The sequence below is a fragment of the Protopterus annectens genome, chromosome 9.part0, assembly GCF_019279795.1.
Source record: "Protopterus annectens isolate FY-2018-M chromosome 9.part0, PAN1.0, whole genome shotgun sequence".
NCBI lineage: Eukaryota > Metazoa > Chordata > Ceratodontiformes > Protopteridae > Protopterus > Protopterus annectens.
This window is the reverse complement of record NC_056743.1, coordinates 1,503,676,069-1,503,693,793: the sequence shown is the minus strand read 5'-3', so window position 1 is coordinate 1,503,693,793 and position 17,725 is coordinate 1,503,676,069.

The following is a 17,725-nucleotide window of genomic DNA, read 5'->3' as shown; positions in this document are numbered from 1 at the left end:
CCATCAACAGTGCTGCCTGTCAGGAAACCATGTAAAGCAACACGAACACCTGCAGACATGTACACCTGTTTACCTACGGGCAAACTAGGTCTGCGAGATTGCTCAGAAAACCACAATGACTACCCGGGATTTTAATAAAGCAATGTATGCAGTTCCAACACATTAATTGAAAGTGTATACAGTGCAGAGTCATGTGGAAACCTGTTTTAGGCATACTGAATAAAAGTTTTGCAACTTTGTAACTGATCAGCAAGGGTACATAGACTGCATTATAAATTATTTAGGGGAAGTTTGTGTATTGAAAAGGGGCACATGGATGAATTATAGGAATGAGCACAGGGAAGAGGACAGGTGAAATGTGGAAATTTACAGCAGATGAGGGCATGTCCATGTACGTACACCACAAAGACAAGACAGTTGTATCATGAATGCTAATCACATATCTACATTATACAGTACGTACTGCTGTGTACACCTCCTGTGTGGTTATAGTCATATCATCAGACAGTTATTGTATATTCTGTGATTGTCACACAAGGGGACATATTAATGGAGAGGATTCTTTGTGATATAAGCATCCTGACATGAACAATGAAGAGGACATTTATCATTGACGATATAAACAATAGGAGGTGGGTGCATATTGAGTAGCTGTGCAAAGTGAGTTGCCTGAATATGAATGTAATGTCAGCATAAGTCTCAACCAAGTGGGACACATGGTAACAGACTCATGGACAACAGTAGACAGACGCAAGGACAATCATGAACAATATCAGCATAATCCCACCATTAATCCATGTCTTTGACATAACATATATCATTGTGAGTGATTACTGATGGTTCTGCAAGAACACACTTGTACAACTGTCATGATTTGTCTGCAATCTATGAAGGGAATCAAGAACACATTCCTCAAAAATTAACATGTTTTGGAAGTGTTAGGGACACTGTTACACCTGTATTTGAAATAATGAGCAATCCTGGCTAGTTGACAGGTGTGTATGGCATATATATGGCACAATCCATATTGTCATGAATGTAACCCATGCCATCAGTGTTGTCAGTCAGCTATGTATTTACTGTGTGCTTCACAGGAACATGTATCACACACGCATCTTGTATCGCACCATCAACCACTAATGGTTATGCAACAAAAGAAATTCTTAGGTATGGCTGATAAGATATGTGGGAGATCACTGTGGCAAATGTGATACACCTGAGTAAATCATCCCTTGAAGATGTGTTGGGAGATGCATGAAAAAGGGGGCATTGTACTCAGTTACTGGTGTGATGACTGAGAACTATGGAACTTTAATGTCCTTTGATGTAGATGTCCTGCACATACTCGGTTATGCTACATACAAGGGAGTAGTCAGTACTGTGGGCACATGCTGGTGGATGTTCCATATACCATCTACATGAGTGCACAGGTCACATACCATTTGATCTGCTCATAATGGTGTGTTGTCTATATTATAATTAGCTTGTGGGTTTGCTTTTATAACAGAACTAATCCCCCCATGACTTTTGTTCATCTACTGTGTCTCTATGGTTGTGGCAGCAATCCTTTATGTGTGTTGATACTGTTTGTATTATACCAATACCACATTTGGATTCAGTGATTGTCCACAATCTGCATTCCTCCACAAAGCTGGTTGGACAAAGTATGTCTAAGTCAGTCTTGATGTTGGATACAAATAATGAACAGGAGAGGACCTAGCTTAGCAGTATGGACCTAATCACTGGACTTTAGCTATAGGTCACTTCACACACCAACATATCTATCTGTCATGTATGTGATTCAGTGGTCTATCTACTTGGTGATGTGTTTATGACCACTTGTGACAGTTTCTGAATAATATCTGAGTGTGGATTGGTGTCAAATGCTTTGGCCAGGTCAGGATATACAGGATGATAGTGTTGTCATCATGCATGCCCTTGTTGACCTTCTTGAGGACATTGAACAGATGTAACAGACATGATGCTGTCAGATAAAATCACACATTGGTTTAGTACACAGTCAGGATATTACTTGTGTCCTTTTAGAGAAGGTCCATGATGACTCACTGGTCTACCTCACAGATGAAGAGAGTCAGGATAGGCCTATAACTCCATGCATCAGGCAATGGTCACCCCCAGTCAGAAGGGTGCATGTTGATGTACACCCTTCTATGGGAACATAGGCTATCTGAAGGCTGTGTTGAAGTATGTATTCAACTGTGTCTTGCAGGTCATGTTTTGAGTCACGCTATAGGCAACCTGTGATGCTGTCAGGGCACATTGATTCTGTATTAGCCATACAGATCACACACATGAGCTGCCCTCCTTAGAATAAAAACTGAGTAATGTTTGCATGTATACTTTGGCTGATGGCCAGTGGTGACAGAAGGGTGACATGTGAGACAAATTGTCTGTTTCCTCTGGTTGGATGTGTCTGGTGGCATCCATATACAGATCTGTACTTAGCTGTGTAGTCCCCTTAACATTTCATATTTATTGAAATAAATGATTTGTGAAAAGATCTCCGAACAAAACCTTGGTCATTCATTACATTCCACACACTAGTACTATGCATATAGTTGTACAACTGTACCAATGTCACTTACATCAATTGCATAATATATGGCTATATGTGTTTTATGTTCAAGCTGTGTTTGATTGGCCTGATGTCATATCAGGAAAAATTAGAGATCAGTTGTTTGTGGCTCATGCAGAACAGTTCCTGACACAAATGCTAATAATCACACAATGGTGCTGCTGACCACCACAATATTCCTTGGGTATAGCAACACGACTGCAAATACAATGAATTCTGCAAGGCTGCAATTGAATTAAAATGTGTGATACATTGGTTGTGTATATCACAGCTTAATGAGTATGACAAGACTTACGTTACCTGGTAATCAATATGAATTTATACTGTCACAAAACATTTAATGATGGTATGTAGACACATGCACACCTGTGGCATGCTGCAAGTTTCACTGTGATGGTAGAATGTGAACTGGTTGATCTGCTCCACTACAACACATCCTAATATGCCAACAATATACATAAAGGTGTATCATACAATGTCAACAGTTCTCAGGAGGCATATTGCTACAGCATATATATAGAAGGAGCATGTAATGCAATGGCCATCAATACATTATCACTGATTGTAATACCCTGTTGTAGCCATATTATACATCCACACCTCAGTATATCACATCAAGGGCAGTAACATTGACACGTTGACTGTTCATAGGACATTATTAGGGTAATGGCCAACATCACATGAAATCTTAGCCATTATTATACCATGTAAAAATTCCTATATCTATATTATCAAAGAGAGTAAGATTATTGGGCATATGTGTATATTTGTTGAATTGCACATTACATCCTGCCACTGTCTATATGGGATGTACTCCACACCATGACAGAATTAACAATCGCACATGCAGTGGTTTGGAGATGGCTTGCAGAGGTTCATTGAAGGACTCTGCTTCATAATGTGTGTATGTATATTTGGCATGAGGACATCCTCCACTCCTTTGCAGGAAGGATATCATGTTGCCAGAGAAAAAAGGAGGATGGCAGATGCATGGGGCTTTTGAAGGGCTCCCAATGTGGTAGTGAAATGAAGAGGAATTCCAAAGATCATACAAAGGCCATAATGTACCACCAACCACACACACACACATAGCAGTATAGTGAGCCTGATTTGAACATTACACCTGTGTAGGTATAGAAGATGAATGCCATGCAATATCACACATTGTACTTTCTGGAATATGATAGCATCATTGTATGCTGAGGAGAACATGTTGGGAGTCGTGTGGGACATGGATGTGGAGTCATATCCCTGTGTAAAATTGTCTCAAAAGTGATAGTTGTATGTATAGACCGGCAAGTTGCCTGCTGTCAAATTAGAACCCCTGTAGGTGTAGGTAAAGTAGCTTGCAAACACAATAGCTAATGCTTCTGCCACAGGCAGGTTTGTCTTGAATACTGTTAGAGTGCATGTTATACAGAATGACATAATCGGTGTATGCTACAACAAGATTTTCAGAGGAAAGTCTGACATAGCTGTGGAATTGTCATCATAGTGATATTTGAATGCACACACAGTTGACTGCGGTGAGACTAGAATCCCTACCTATTTACAAAGCACAGTACTTAACGCAAGCACCACAGCACAAGTCTGGCTTTTATAGTGTCCGGCAACACTTTATAGCTGACATCAGAAGTGTTTAGTGAGAAGAAGATGGTAATAGCAGTGTCCCACATGCATGTATAAAATGGTCTCTTGAATGTTAACCAAGTGAACACACACACCAGTTGACTGCCATGAGAATAGAACCCCTATTTATAGAGTACAGTACTTAACAAGCGTCACAGCACGTGTGGCTTTTACAGTGTCTGACAACACTTTCTAGCTGATGACAGTAGCAGTGTCCCACATGCTTGTGTAAAATGGTATCTTGAATGTCAACCAAGTGAACATAAACACAAACCAGTTGATTGCAGTGAGATTATTACCCCAACTTAACTAAGTACACAAGCTAGAGATCTCAATATTTAATACAAGCATCATGGCTCAAGTCTGACTTTTACAATGCTGCTGAACAATTTATAGTGGATGACATCATCATTGGATGTTTGAGGAAAAATGTTGGGAGGCCTGAATGAAATGGATGTGTAGGCATGTACAACTGTCAAAATATTTGTATGCCATAAGACTGTAATGCTAAATGTAGGATGCACAATTACACTCTTCTGACTACATACACACCAGCTGACCATAGTGAGATTAGAACCTTTACCTAAGTAAGTACACCAGCTAGAGAGCGCAGTATTTATTGCAAGTGCCATAGCAAAAGTCTGACTTTTACAATGCCTTGCTGGACAATTTATAGTGGATGACATCATCACTGGATGTTTGATAGAAGATGTTGAGAGGCCTGAATGAAATGGATGTGTAGGCATGTACAACTATCAAAATATTTGTACTTCATGGGACAGTATTTCTGACTGTAGGATACACGTTACACTCTTCTGAATAGACACACACCAGTTGACCACAGTGAGATTAGAACCCCTAAGTGCACTGACTAGAGAACTCAGTATTTAACACAAGCACCATAGTACATGTCTGACTTTTACAATGCTGTTGGAAAAATTTGCAGTGGATGTTATCATCACTAGGTGCTTGAGCGAAGGTGTTGAGAGGCTTGAATGAACTGGATGTATAAGCATGTACAACTGTCAAAATATTTGTACTCCATGGGACTATATTGCTGACTGTAGGATACACAGTTATGCTCTTCTGATTAGACACACACAGGTCAGTTGATCACAGTGAGATTAGAACCCCTACCTAAATACACTGACTAGAGAACTCATTATTTAATGCAAGTGCCATGGCACAAGTCAGACTTTTACAATGCTGCTGGACAATTTATAGTGGATGACATAATCAATGGATGTTTGGCAAAATATGTTGGGAGGCCTATATGAAACTGATGAGTAGCTATGTATGACTGTCAAGATATTAAAATTCTGCATGTTACTGGACTGATGATAGTAGGATACAGACTGATGTTCCTCTGACTATGCACACACACATAGTGACAAATACTGTGGCTGCTGTGCTAATCTATCACACATGTAATTATTTTGTTCCTATCTGCAAAACAGTATGTGATGATTGCAACACCACTAAAATGTGTATTTGCCTTGTCAGAGTTGTCTTTATAGATAATACCATCATCATTATATGATTTGGTTGACTTACTCTGTTAGGAGAGTGGTGTGCAAAGTGTGGATATAGTATTTTCTATTGTGTTTCCAATGTGCAGGTATATTTTAAGAGAGATCTTTACAAACTATATGCAAACAGCTGTCAGGAATGCATGTAGCAGAAGTGAGACTTTTTTCTCATTATGTTGTGTATAGTACACACTTAAATTGTCACATACAGGCATACACATGTTTGTGATCATATCTGAGTGTTCATATTTGTAAATAATTGCTGTCCACATTAGTACAAGTATTAGACAATCTGAATGTGTTTTTTCAGTATAAAGATGTACATGGTATGAAACAAAGCATTTTTCATATTTATTTCTGTAGTGTACTCGATATTTGGGAACAAGTACTGAGAGTTTCAAGTGCATGGGTGTAGGTAACACATGACTACAATGTAAATATGTGTTCAATCATTAAAATGTGTCCCCTTTGGTTGTGTTTTTACATGCACTATAATGGGATGAAAACTAACTAGGCAGCAAATATAACTAATACGTACTAATGCGTGAACACTTATCATAGCATACTGCTGAGCAGCTGGTTTGTGCAATCAATGGCAAAGTGTTTGCATATGCGGGATACACATTTAAGGACTCCTATTTGAACCTGAGAAGTACTTATCCATACTGGCTATGGTAGACACAGCTAACAGACACTATGGTGTTCATAAATAGTTCATATTGGAAATGTGTCATAAATTGTCTCACATTAAAAAAGTATTTATACCATACCTCTCAACCTGGAAACATCAAATTCTGGACAAAGCCCATGAAAAATAGGTACAAATCTGTACGCTGATTAACATAAAATTTAAATACATAATTATGTAACCCATACCAACTTTCAAACGCAGACAACCAAAATATGGCACCAGAGTCCCCCTGCAGCCATTCCAATGTTCCATTACCTGGCTATTTCGCCCCATTTACCATAAACACAAATGTGTGCATACTGCTTTTCTTCTACAATGATTATTTGGATTTTATTTTTACATTTTATAGCACAGTGCACAAACACTGATAGATATCTGCTAAAGAAAGCATTACTGTCTCACAATGAAACTAGACTTGGCATTAAAACTTCTCTGCCCTTGAAACTCACATTCATTGAAACAGCAATGAAACCCACACCACATCCAGTTTTTTTTTGGGGGGGGGGACAAAAGGCCAAAAGTCAGGGACACATTTTAAACATTGCTTGTAAAATTTTAGAAAGTTGCTAGAATAAAATGCGTTACCACCATGCACTTCACTGCCAAGTCTTGAACCCAGGACACTGTGCAATACAGTCAGAGCAACATACCACTATGCCAAATCACCAGTTTCCTGAAAGACAGGAAGACTGAAACTTAAATGGCTATCATTTACTGAATTCAGTTCTCACTTCTCACCAGGCTCAGCCTCTCAACCTGTTAGCACAAAAACCTGGACAACACCAATAATGGGGGAAATACAGCCCTAAAATAGGGACAAATTTCAAATACTGATCTTATAAACTTAGAAAATTGCTAGAATAAAAGGTTTTGTGTTACCATTTATTTTCTGAAGAATATTAAGTCTGAAATTCAAATGCCTGTCATTATTTAGTGAATTCAGTCCTTCAGTGATTTGCCACAAAAAACATGAAAACCACAGATTTAATGAGGAATAGAACAAAAATATGAGGCATGAATTCACAAGTGGTGGTGGCTAGGGACTTTAGGCTCTTTTTACCTGTACCCAAGGTACAGTGTTTGAGCCTGGGTACCGCTAGCCACCAGGTGTATTTCCTTGGGGGCATTTACACACAACCACACACACACACACACACACACACACACACACACACACACACACACACACACACACACACACACACACCACAGCAGATGACAAATACTAACTACAAAAGCAAAGCTCTGTGAAGGTAGATTTACCTTAAACTGCCCAAGCAGATGACAAATACTCCACAAACTAATGCTCTGGATAACTCTACCAGATAGAACTCCATAACTCCACCATCAAAATATGGATAACTCCACCAGCATCACCAAAAATAACTCTGTTCATTTGCCCTTGAGCTCAATTTTGACAGGCTGGTGGAGCTGACATCATTGCGCATGTGATGACATCAGCTCAAAAAGTGAAAAAAAAAAAGAAAAAAGATAAAAAATCAGAAATGAAGGGGTGCCACTCGAGGATTGTGGCACTCCATTATTTGGATCCCAATACTCGGTAAAAATCGAGTAATTCGGTATGGTTGGGAGGTATGATTTATAATGCTTTACCTATTTCTGCATAGTTAAGCAATGAGTAAACGTGGGCCTCTGCTTCATTAATAAAATTATGAGATTTCTATTGATTTGCTTTCCTATGCACAAACCCACTAAGTGGCAAGGCATGGCAGTCAGCACTTTGGATAGTAGAGTGTAACAAACACACTTTACTGCTTAGCTGACTCAGTGGCAGCAGGTGTAAGAGCACTGAGTTTTTATTTTGAGCCCAGATGATATAGGGTTAAAAATCCAGCTCTATCTAATAATTTTAAATATGTATTCATGATGTAATTAAATAATTACATGTGACAATTATTTGAAATGTGAGAGGGAATTACAGTGAAGTAATTTATCTAAACAAACAGTACTCAAATGATTTATGTTAACAGTACACATATGGAGTTACATATTGATAGTCATCAGACTTAAAACATTTTTTAATGAACTTTTTAATATGAGTGGCTTTATTCTACTTTAACTGTGTGTTTAAACAGAATTGTGCTAACGTAACTTCACCATTCCATTGGACGTGAAGAGCTATTCACTGTTGCTCAGCATTGGTGCATGATGCAAAATGCCATGCAAACAAAGGGGACAAAAAGTGAAGGTTTCATTGGGGATTTCTTATTTATGTGTGTGGTGTGTGATTCTATATGACCAGATTGAAGGTGTTAAAATGGGGTAGATAGGAAAGTGGTGAAAATGGGGCAAGCAGAGGGAAGAACAAAGAGAAAGCAATATAAGGATGTGCAGGAGGGAGGTAGGAAAGAACCATAGCTATCCACTTCTTCAACAGTGTAAAATGAATATCTATAGAATATTGGCTGAATTTGGACTGTCACCTCAACAAAGATGGATGACAACAACACAATCATGTTGTATAGCCAATTGGACTGAATTAAGTGTAGCGAGAAAACACATGTGAAGTGGAAAGCTATGTATGGAATGTTTTTTTTTTTTTTGGGGACAGGTGCCCATTTATGATTTTTTATTTCAATAAGAGACAAATGTTAGGTAAGGGACTTAGGCATTTCTGGGTCAGGTAAGTAAGGTACATGAGGAAGCAGATGCAGACAAATAGGACAAACAAGACAAGGATGGTAAGGGATACAACAGGTTGCAGACACCATGGACATTGGATGCCCATGCCAGTCAAACATGGGGGCAGTCAGCATCTAGTCCTCAGCCTCAGAACTGTCATCACTGTCACCCTCCTCAACTTGCTATCTGATGTGGAGGGCCCAGGCAGGGGCAGCAGAGGTAGTACTGCTAGGTTGGGTCCCAGATGTGCTGGGCGGTGGTTCGGGAGCAGTTGGAGTGGGGGCAGGCTGAGCCACAGTGGCTGGCCTACCTCCTTATGCTGTAAAGAATTTTATGAGTTGGCAGAAACTGATAAAATCAAAAATGTTGTGACCACACGTATAAGAATAAAAAAGAGAGATAAGGGTAGGGGTAAGAGAAAAAAGAGATAATTAGTACCATCATGCATGACATACAATAAATTAGTACAATATAAATAATTTTTATTTTAACATTTAAGTGTACTTTTTAACAACTAGAAACTATAACTGATGATTGCTCCAAGTATCCTTACAATATGCATATATTGTATATAGGTTTGGTCAAATGATACAGATTAAACAGCATGGCATGTATGCCAATTTTGTTAAAATTATTATGTAATCTTTTTAAGTAATTTTACTATATATCTGTTTCCTGTGGGATATGAACCCACATCTGAATGCAGTATTACAATTGACTCCTACAGCTGGCTTGTGCTACAGATTGAAGCATGCATGCTTGATTTTACAGTTAAGATACACATGTTTAATTTGCTACTAAAGAAGAAGAAGAAGTATAGATAAATACTGTTTAGATAAAATAAGGCTTATGTTGTGTTGCATACATACCCCTTGCTTTCCTAAGTCTTTCAAAATGATCAGCATGGACTTCCCTGTTCACTGCAATCTCCTGGTTGGGTGTAGAATAAAATGGAGAAAAAAAGAGAAAACCAGTCTTACCTATATCCAGCTTTTTATCCGTTTTAAATTATTTTTATCTGTATACTTACACAACTATGGGATGTCAGCAGTCCTAAACTCATCCAGGCACTGGTTGAGTATATCCTGGTTGCACCTTTTGAGGTCATTATAGTGGTGCTTGCATTGCTGCCCAGTGCATGGAATGCCAGTCGCACTGGAGACAGCCTTGGTCAGACTATTCCAAGCTTCAGATTTGTACTGAGAATCAGTATAGTCCACCTGCAGTACCCTTCAGTGCATCCATTAAAGATTCTGAACTCCTCCACACTCTACCTTTAAAGCCCTAAATTGGGTGCCTTCCTTTCTAGCTTCAGACATGTCCCCTCAGGTCAAACAGCAACAGAGACTTTGAATTGCTGTTTTCCTTCTCCCTACCAGTCATCATTTACAGTTGCAATCCATTAGCAACTAACACTGAGGGAGTGTCTGCACTATGTTTACACCTGCTACAGGGAGGCAAAAGTTTGGGATTCAGCAGTTCTAATGAGCTCACACCTCATTTGCATCTTAACCATGATCATAGGCCTGAATGTACACTATAAAAAGGTAACCATTTAGCTTGGGAACTTGAAGGTTAGGAGAGTTGTTTATGTGGACAACATGGCAGAAGACTGCTATTGATTTGGATATATATATATATATATATATATATATATATATATATATATATCAACAAATGCATCTGTAACCATTTAGCTAGGGAACTTGAAGGTGAGGAGAGTTGTTTATGTGGACAACACAGAAGAAGATTGCTATTGATATGTATATATATATATATATATATATATATATATATATATATATATATATATATATATATATATATATTAGCAAATGCAACTTTTATCTGTATGCATTAAGTTTACTGAAGGCATAGGTATTTTTGTCAGGGCATTTTATTTTCTCAGATACATGACCTTATTAACTTTCATCACAACTGTTATTGTTACAGCTATTTATTTTATACTCTTCTATGTTATTTCAGTAAAATGTTAAATGTTCTATATTGTCAATGACACAGGGTGTTAGGCTTCTAACATGGCCCATAGACACCTCAACGGAGTGATGGGCACAGGTAGAGGTGACTGGCAAGCGTATAAAAATGGCTTTTCTGTTTTAAATGTGTACACATTTTGTGATAATTTTTTTGAAAGCAGTTATAACAATTGACTGATATGTTATTTCTTGCTTGGTACAAAATGGCATCTGCCTGTTGTTTTGGGGGTAGGGAAGCCAAGTTACATTTATGTGTTGCCACAACCAAAGGTTTGCTCTTGTTATTCCTTGTTTTGGATCAAACCTTGGTTTGTGTATGACTGTGATATGTTACAGGCATATAACCTTTTATATTTTAATAACTGAAGTTTTGTGTTTCCCTAGTAGGTTATACAATAATAATAATAATAATAATAATAATAATATATACATATATATTAGCAGGACTTTTATTTATGTGATATTTATGTGTAGAAACCTTTTTTGTTTTATTTCACCTAGGATTATGACATCCAAGCATCCCATTCCCCACAAACTTCCTTTCAGTGACTCCAAAAATATGTAATTGTCCAAGCATTTAGGCGACTCAGTGCCTTTCTGCTTGAGAGAGGACATGGGGATATGTTTTGCAGAATGCAGATTTGGAACCAGATAGTGAATGACGTTGATGTTGTAGGGGGGTGCAGCAGGAATTATGATCAGGTGCATCATAGGGCCGCTGATATGATTTCATCAGGCTGGAGGACAGCAGCTGCAGTGGCCCATGGACAGTTGGCTACAGGCAGTGCCTGCTACACAGCCACCACTGACACCAAATGATGAGTTCCCTTCCACTGAGAGAGATCCAGAGAGCTCAGTGGAAAGTGCACAACAGCATGGGATTGATGAAGGTGCTGATGTTTCAGGGAGGACAAGAATGTCCTAGGATGTTTCCAAGTAAGCTTACTTATGTCAATTCTTAACATTTTCTTGTATGCTAAAATACTGAAAATAATAGTTCAGTTTTAAATATTTTTTAGGGGGGGGCCTATTGATAAGTTGATACAGTTAATGACACATTCTGATTCATTACACATGAGCTTTGGGTGGACGTGTCAGCCAAGTTTCAGTTAAAAGAATTGTTAATGGACATAGAAAGGCAAAAGATTGGTCCCCCTGTGTTACTGGAACTGTGATGATGTGTCCTTACCTTTTGTTTAACTTCTTCCAGGACCATCCTTCCTAGTGAGTGTGGAGTCATCTGCACATTGTAAGCCAAACATTTTTATAAGAGTACTGAAGAGCATTTGACCGAAATATGCATTTATCCTTATGTGTGAGGTGGGTGTCATGAGTGTGTGTGTGGATTGCTGTTTATCTGTGATAGTGGCACCAGTATTAGTTTGCTAGCATATATTAAACTATAGTGTAGGTATTAATTTCTTTCCTGTGTTTGTTGCTTATTATCACAGGTGATCCTGACAATGTAAGTGTAGGACTCCTATCACCTGATGTCAGAGTATTGGCAGATTCTAATGAAGATAATAGCCACACAGAGGTACAGTTGGTGGGTGCAGAGGTTGAATTTGACACTGAGGTTGACATTTAGCCATCCCCTATATTTCCATCAGACACAGCTAGTAGGTCAATGCATACCTATTCCAGTGAGTCCTGAGATATTAGATGGGTGGAGGGTGAGACACTTGATCAGGGTAGTGTGGTTACTGAGGCTTCAGTACCTGTTGACTCTGGCCATAGCCAAAGTGTGGGCAAGGTGCCATGCAGAAGGGTTGTTAGGGGAGCTCAGAGGAGGCCTGCTATCCACTCTCTACCTGATCCTAGTATGTCTTTCTGTGCCACTTAACGTATGTTTATGGCCATCATGGCAGCACAAGCACATTCCAATAGGACCTCCATGGGAATGCTTAGGGTTGTAGATGTGGTACAGGTTTACATAAGTGACTGCCTCCACTGTGTTACTGATACAATGGATCTGATGAATGACACAATAAAAAGGAATGTGTCTCTACTGGGAGGGGGATGGCATCCACGTGGATGTAGGTAAATCACATCATCTGATGTTAGCCAATGTGGCTGTGCCCGATCATGCTCCTGTAGTGGCACTACTTCCACTGCTCCATCAGTGGTTCAGGTGTCCACACCCAGACATGGTAGGCCATGGAGTCTTGGTCCTGGGCATACTCATAAGGAGAACTCATCCAGCAAACATCAGTCACGTTCAGGTAGCAGCAGTGCATCTGACCATGAATATGGACATGCCAGTGCAACTCCTGGCAGAGCCAGTTCTTGTGGTTGGGGACAACAATGAACTGTTACCTCTACCATGCATGGCTCATACCTGCCTGACATACCAGAACATAGATTTAGCACAAAGCTTGGCTGTGTTCTTGCACTCACACAATTCACCTTGAGTGCCCATACAGACATACACACAACAGTTACATGGGTCAGTCATGAGGCTTACATCTCGTTCTGTCTCAGTGACCATTTGATACTTAACTAAATTTATGCTTGTCTGTCTTTCTTACTCACATGCACTCAATACCTTTTGTGTCAGCCTTGGCCTCCTACTCCCCAAGACAACGCCTTATGCAAATGATGATCTGTGCCATGTCCCTTGATTTTCTCTTTTTTGGATTCACAAATACATGTTTTTGTCTGATGCCCAGAGTGTATAGCTGACTAGCTGATTAGTATATATGTCTTTGTAATGCTCTTTTTCAAATTGTACTGCTTTCTTACAGGTTTTTGTAATGTGTACATCCCTCTCAACCTCTTAGACCAATAAAGCTGGACCAAGTCATAAATAAAAGTGGGACAAAAGTCCAAATATATGAACAATTGTGAAATATTTTGGTCTTACAAACTTAGAAAGTTGTAGTATACCAGGTTTTGCAGGGGTTGGGAGGGTGGCCTAATGGTTAAGGTGTTTGCCTTACAAACACAAGGTGCAGGGTTTGAGTATCACAAGGGATAATTGGCTAGGCTTAAAATGGCTCGCAAGGGCAGTTAGCTTAGTACTAATCTATGAACCTATGCTATGAAGACTGAAACTGAAATATCTATCATCATTTTCTAACTTCAGTCTTTGATGATTTGACAGTACAAAGCTATGAGGCCAAACTCTGGACAGTCTGTCAAAATCTGTACACTTGAGAAGCATGAATGTGTGAATCATTGATGCATGAGGCCTATTAGTTGATAGAGAGCACTTGTATTGACATAAGGTATTGCTGTCACATACTGATGTCATTGCTGTAAAAATAACCCACCTTATACTTAGTTACATTAGCAAGTAATAATATGCAAGGATATGTCATTTATTTGTGTGCTTAGACATTTATTTTTCTATTCCAGGTTCAACACTTACCTTGGAAGTCTAGCAGTTGCAAGAGTTTCAATTTGGGGCTGACTCTGATGCTAGCAGTACACAGCCATTACATGGGTAAGTAAAGGTTGTGAGCATTCCCTGGCATCACTGTTACCATTATGTATGTGCATAGGATGAAGGTTTTGGTGAGCATGTGTGCTATCTGCTGCCTCTTGGCCAGTGTGAGCGTACATTGTACACACCTACATCTGCCTACACCCACAGCGACTGGTGGCTTCCCCTTTTGACTGCTCACCTGCATGTGGCTGTGGTGACCTTACCAGTGGTGGTGGACGTGTGGCTCTTCCCCTTGGTGTTCCTGTTGAAGCTGTTTTCTCAGAATAATATTGTGAAGCATGGCACAGACTATGAAAGTGTCAGCACATGTAAGAGGATTGAACTGCAGGGCTCTTCCAGATGTATCTAGGCACTGGAACTATGACTTCAGCAGCTCAAACACATGCTCTACATTTCTTGTTTGAGCGTATGCCTCAATATAGCATTCTTCAGTTGGTGGGTGTCTATTTCTGATGGGCATCATTACTCATGGTTCAAGTGCATAACCTGCATCCCGAGTGAATGACCCTGTGGGATAGCCCCCTAGAAAACATCTGATACAGTTGGGAATTGTGCCAGATATGTGAGTCATGGTAACTGCCTTGGTTGCCAGCTCACACATTCAGGATTATTCCCTTAGCATTACACACAGCCTGAGAGTTAATGGAGTGGAAGCCCTTTCTGTTTATGCATGCCCTTTCCTGAATACCGGGTGGTGCTTTGATTTTGACATGCATACAGTCTATGGCACCAAAGATGTCAGGGCAGTGTGTTACAGGGTAGAACTCCTGCATAGTTGTGGCTCTGTCCTCAGGTGTATGGGGAAAATATATATAGTTACTGACATCTATAATAGCATTCAGGAATTCAGTAGGATCCTGGATGCTGATACCTGTGACACCACCAGCATGTCTTGTGTTGATCTCTGGAAGGTTCCTGTAGCTAATGCTCCAAGTGCTACACATACCTTAGTCTCCACCGGTACTGGTTCCCCCTTGGTTTGTGCTTGCTCTCAGTTGAGAATGACAGAGGTTGCAGGGTTCCTGTAGTATGTCGCTAATCCACCCTGTAGCACTCTACAATTTCCACCTCATTCAGACCATGAAAAATTAAATGGCGTCTAAATGCCCTTCTCTTTCTTGGCCATGGTCTGTTACCAGCAGCATAGACTTGAGCCTGTTGCACATACACATGAATAAGAGCAATACCAGCCCATAAATATTCTTCTCATGTAGACTATTTTCCATGGTTGTATTCCAATAGATTTTGGAATTCACAGGTAAAACCTGCACTCAGGCTACACAATTGCTTTTAACATGTTGAACAGCTCCTCCATCTTGGATTGGTTCAGCTGATTATACTTTAATTAGCATGCCACAATCTTTACCATGTTTTTGCAGCTCTACATGGTGTGTAGAGCCACTTACTGAATACAAAACAGTGAGTTATTGTTAGCAGATCATATAGGCTTTATTGAGTTCAACCCTAAATCTACCTACAACTTTATTTTTGGGAACTGAAAGGGCACATAGTTCCCTGAGTGCACAGTCAAAGAAGGACAACTCTCCACCACATTCAATTATAATTAAGTTTATGTCCAGCTTAGAAAAAGATCAAATATTAAAAACAGCACAGTCCAGCTCAGCTACTAAAATAGATGAACATGTAGTCAGATTTGACAATGATTATTCCAACAAAGCAGTGAGTAAAAGAAAATCCTGCTTGCCACTGATTAAGAAACTTAAAAAGAAAAATATTAAAGCCACTTTGGCATTTCCTGCAAAGGTCAAATTATATCTGAAAGCGCCATTAATTAAGGAACTTAAAAAGAAAATTACTAATGCCACTTTGGCATTTCTTGCAAAGGTCAAATTATATCTGAAAGAACTAAAATATGTGATAATTTGTAGGGGGCACCCACTTTTGTTGAAAAAATAAAATCCTTAATACTACTGAAGGAATGGATTGGAACAGTATATCTCTCAAGAGAAAGAGTGAGCTGAATTCCTGGAAAACTGCTTCTAAATTAAAAAGTGCTTTTACTCTCTGATTGCAGGACTTTTATTTTTCACACAATAGCTTTATCATTTAAGTACAAGGTTTGTATTAGACTTTAAGCTTCAAAACATATGTAAGTATGTATTTATATTTTAAGCTAAAACATTTTTCATGGTTAGGAATATAAATGTTTAGTTTTACTATATTTACAGTGAAAGACTTAGGGCCAGATTCACGATGGCTTGCATGGAGTCTAAGAGTAGAGTAAGACTCCATGCAGCCATCATGTCTGACGAGCGATCCAGGAACAGCCTGTAGGGGCGTGTAAGAGAGCTCCTAAAACGGCTCCTACACGGACAGGGCTGGGACATGCAAATCACCTCAATTGCAGGCGAAAGGCATGCAAATGAGGTAGAATATGTGATTCAGGAAACCCGAACTTGTCCGAGTAAGAGCAGTGTTATTTGCAGAAATGTACTCAGTTGACAACTGAGTACCGTTCTGCAAATAGCAAAACGGAGCCATGACAGCTCCAAATAAAGGTTGCATCCAGTACAGGAAGCATGCCAATGGACAATTATATGGCCATTGGAAATGTTCCTTGATGCAAAATTAAAATAATTTTTGTTTTCGCCGATTTCCGATGTTTAAGCGTAGCACAGCGCCGCGCAAACGGGCTGCGCTCTGAAAACCAGAATACTACAAATTAAAACACACAAATGTGGATATTATTGAAAGTGGTAATGTACAATGCAAGGGAATGGCAGGCTGAAGACAACATGGCCACCGAGTAGAGGTTGCTAAGGGGGGAAGCTCAGTCTAAGACATGTAACCAAGCATTAGTAGGCAATCCTATGTAAATGAGTGTTAGCATAATGAATCGCTAGTTTACATAGCAAATGAGCACAGTCAGTGGAGTGTAGGAGTAGGATATGGGGAGTAACAGAATAGAAGATAGGTGACATCACAAGGGGGGTATGTATGAAAGAAGTGAAGCTCATTGGAGCAGAGTGGCATGTGTCCGCTGTCATTTACACATCATGGAAAGGGGTGTGTCAACAGGTAGGCTAGGGAAAGCCAAGAAATGGAAGGTGTATACTATGGATAACACCAAAGTTTCTTGCTAAGCGTGCATGTGTGCGTGTGCATGCCTGAAAACCAGAGTAAGACAGAGTGCACACGTGTAAGCTTGAGTGTACGCGTTTAATCCAGAGT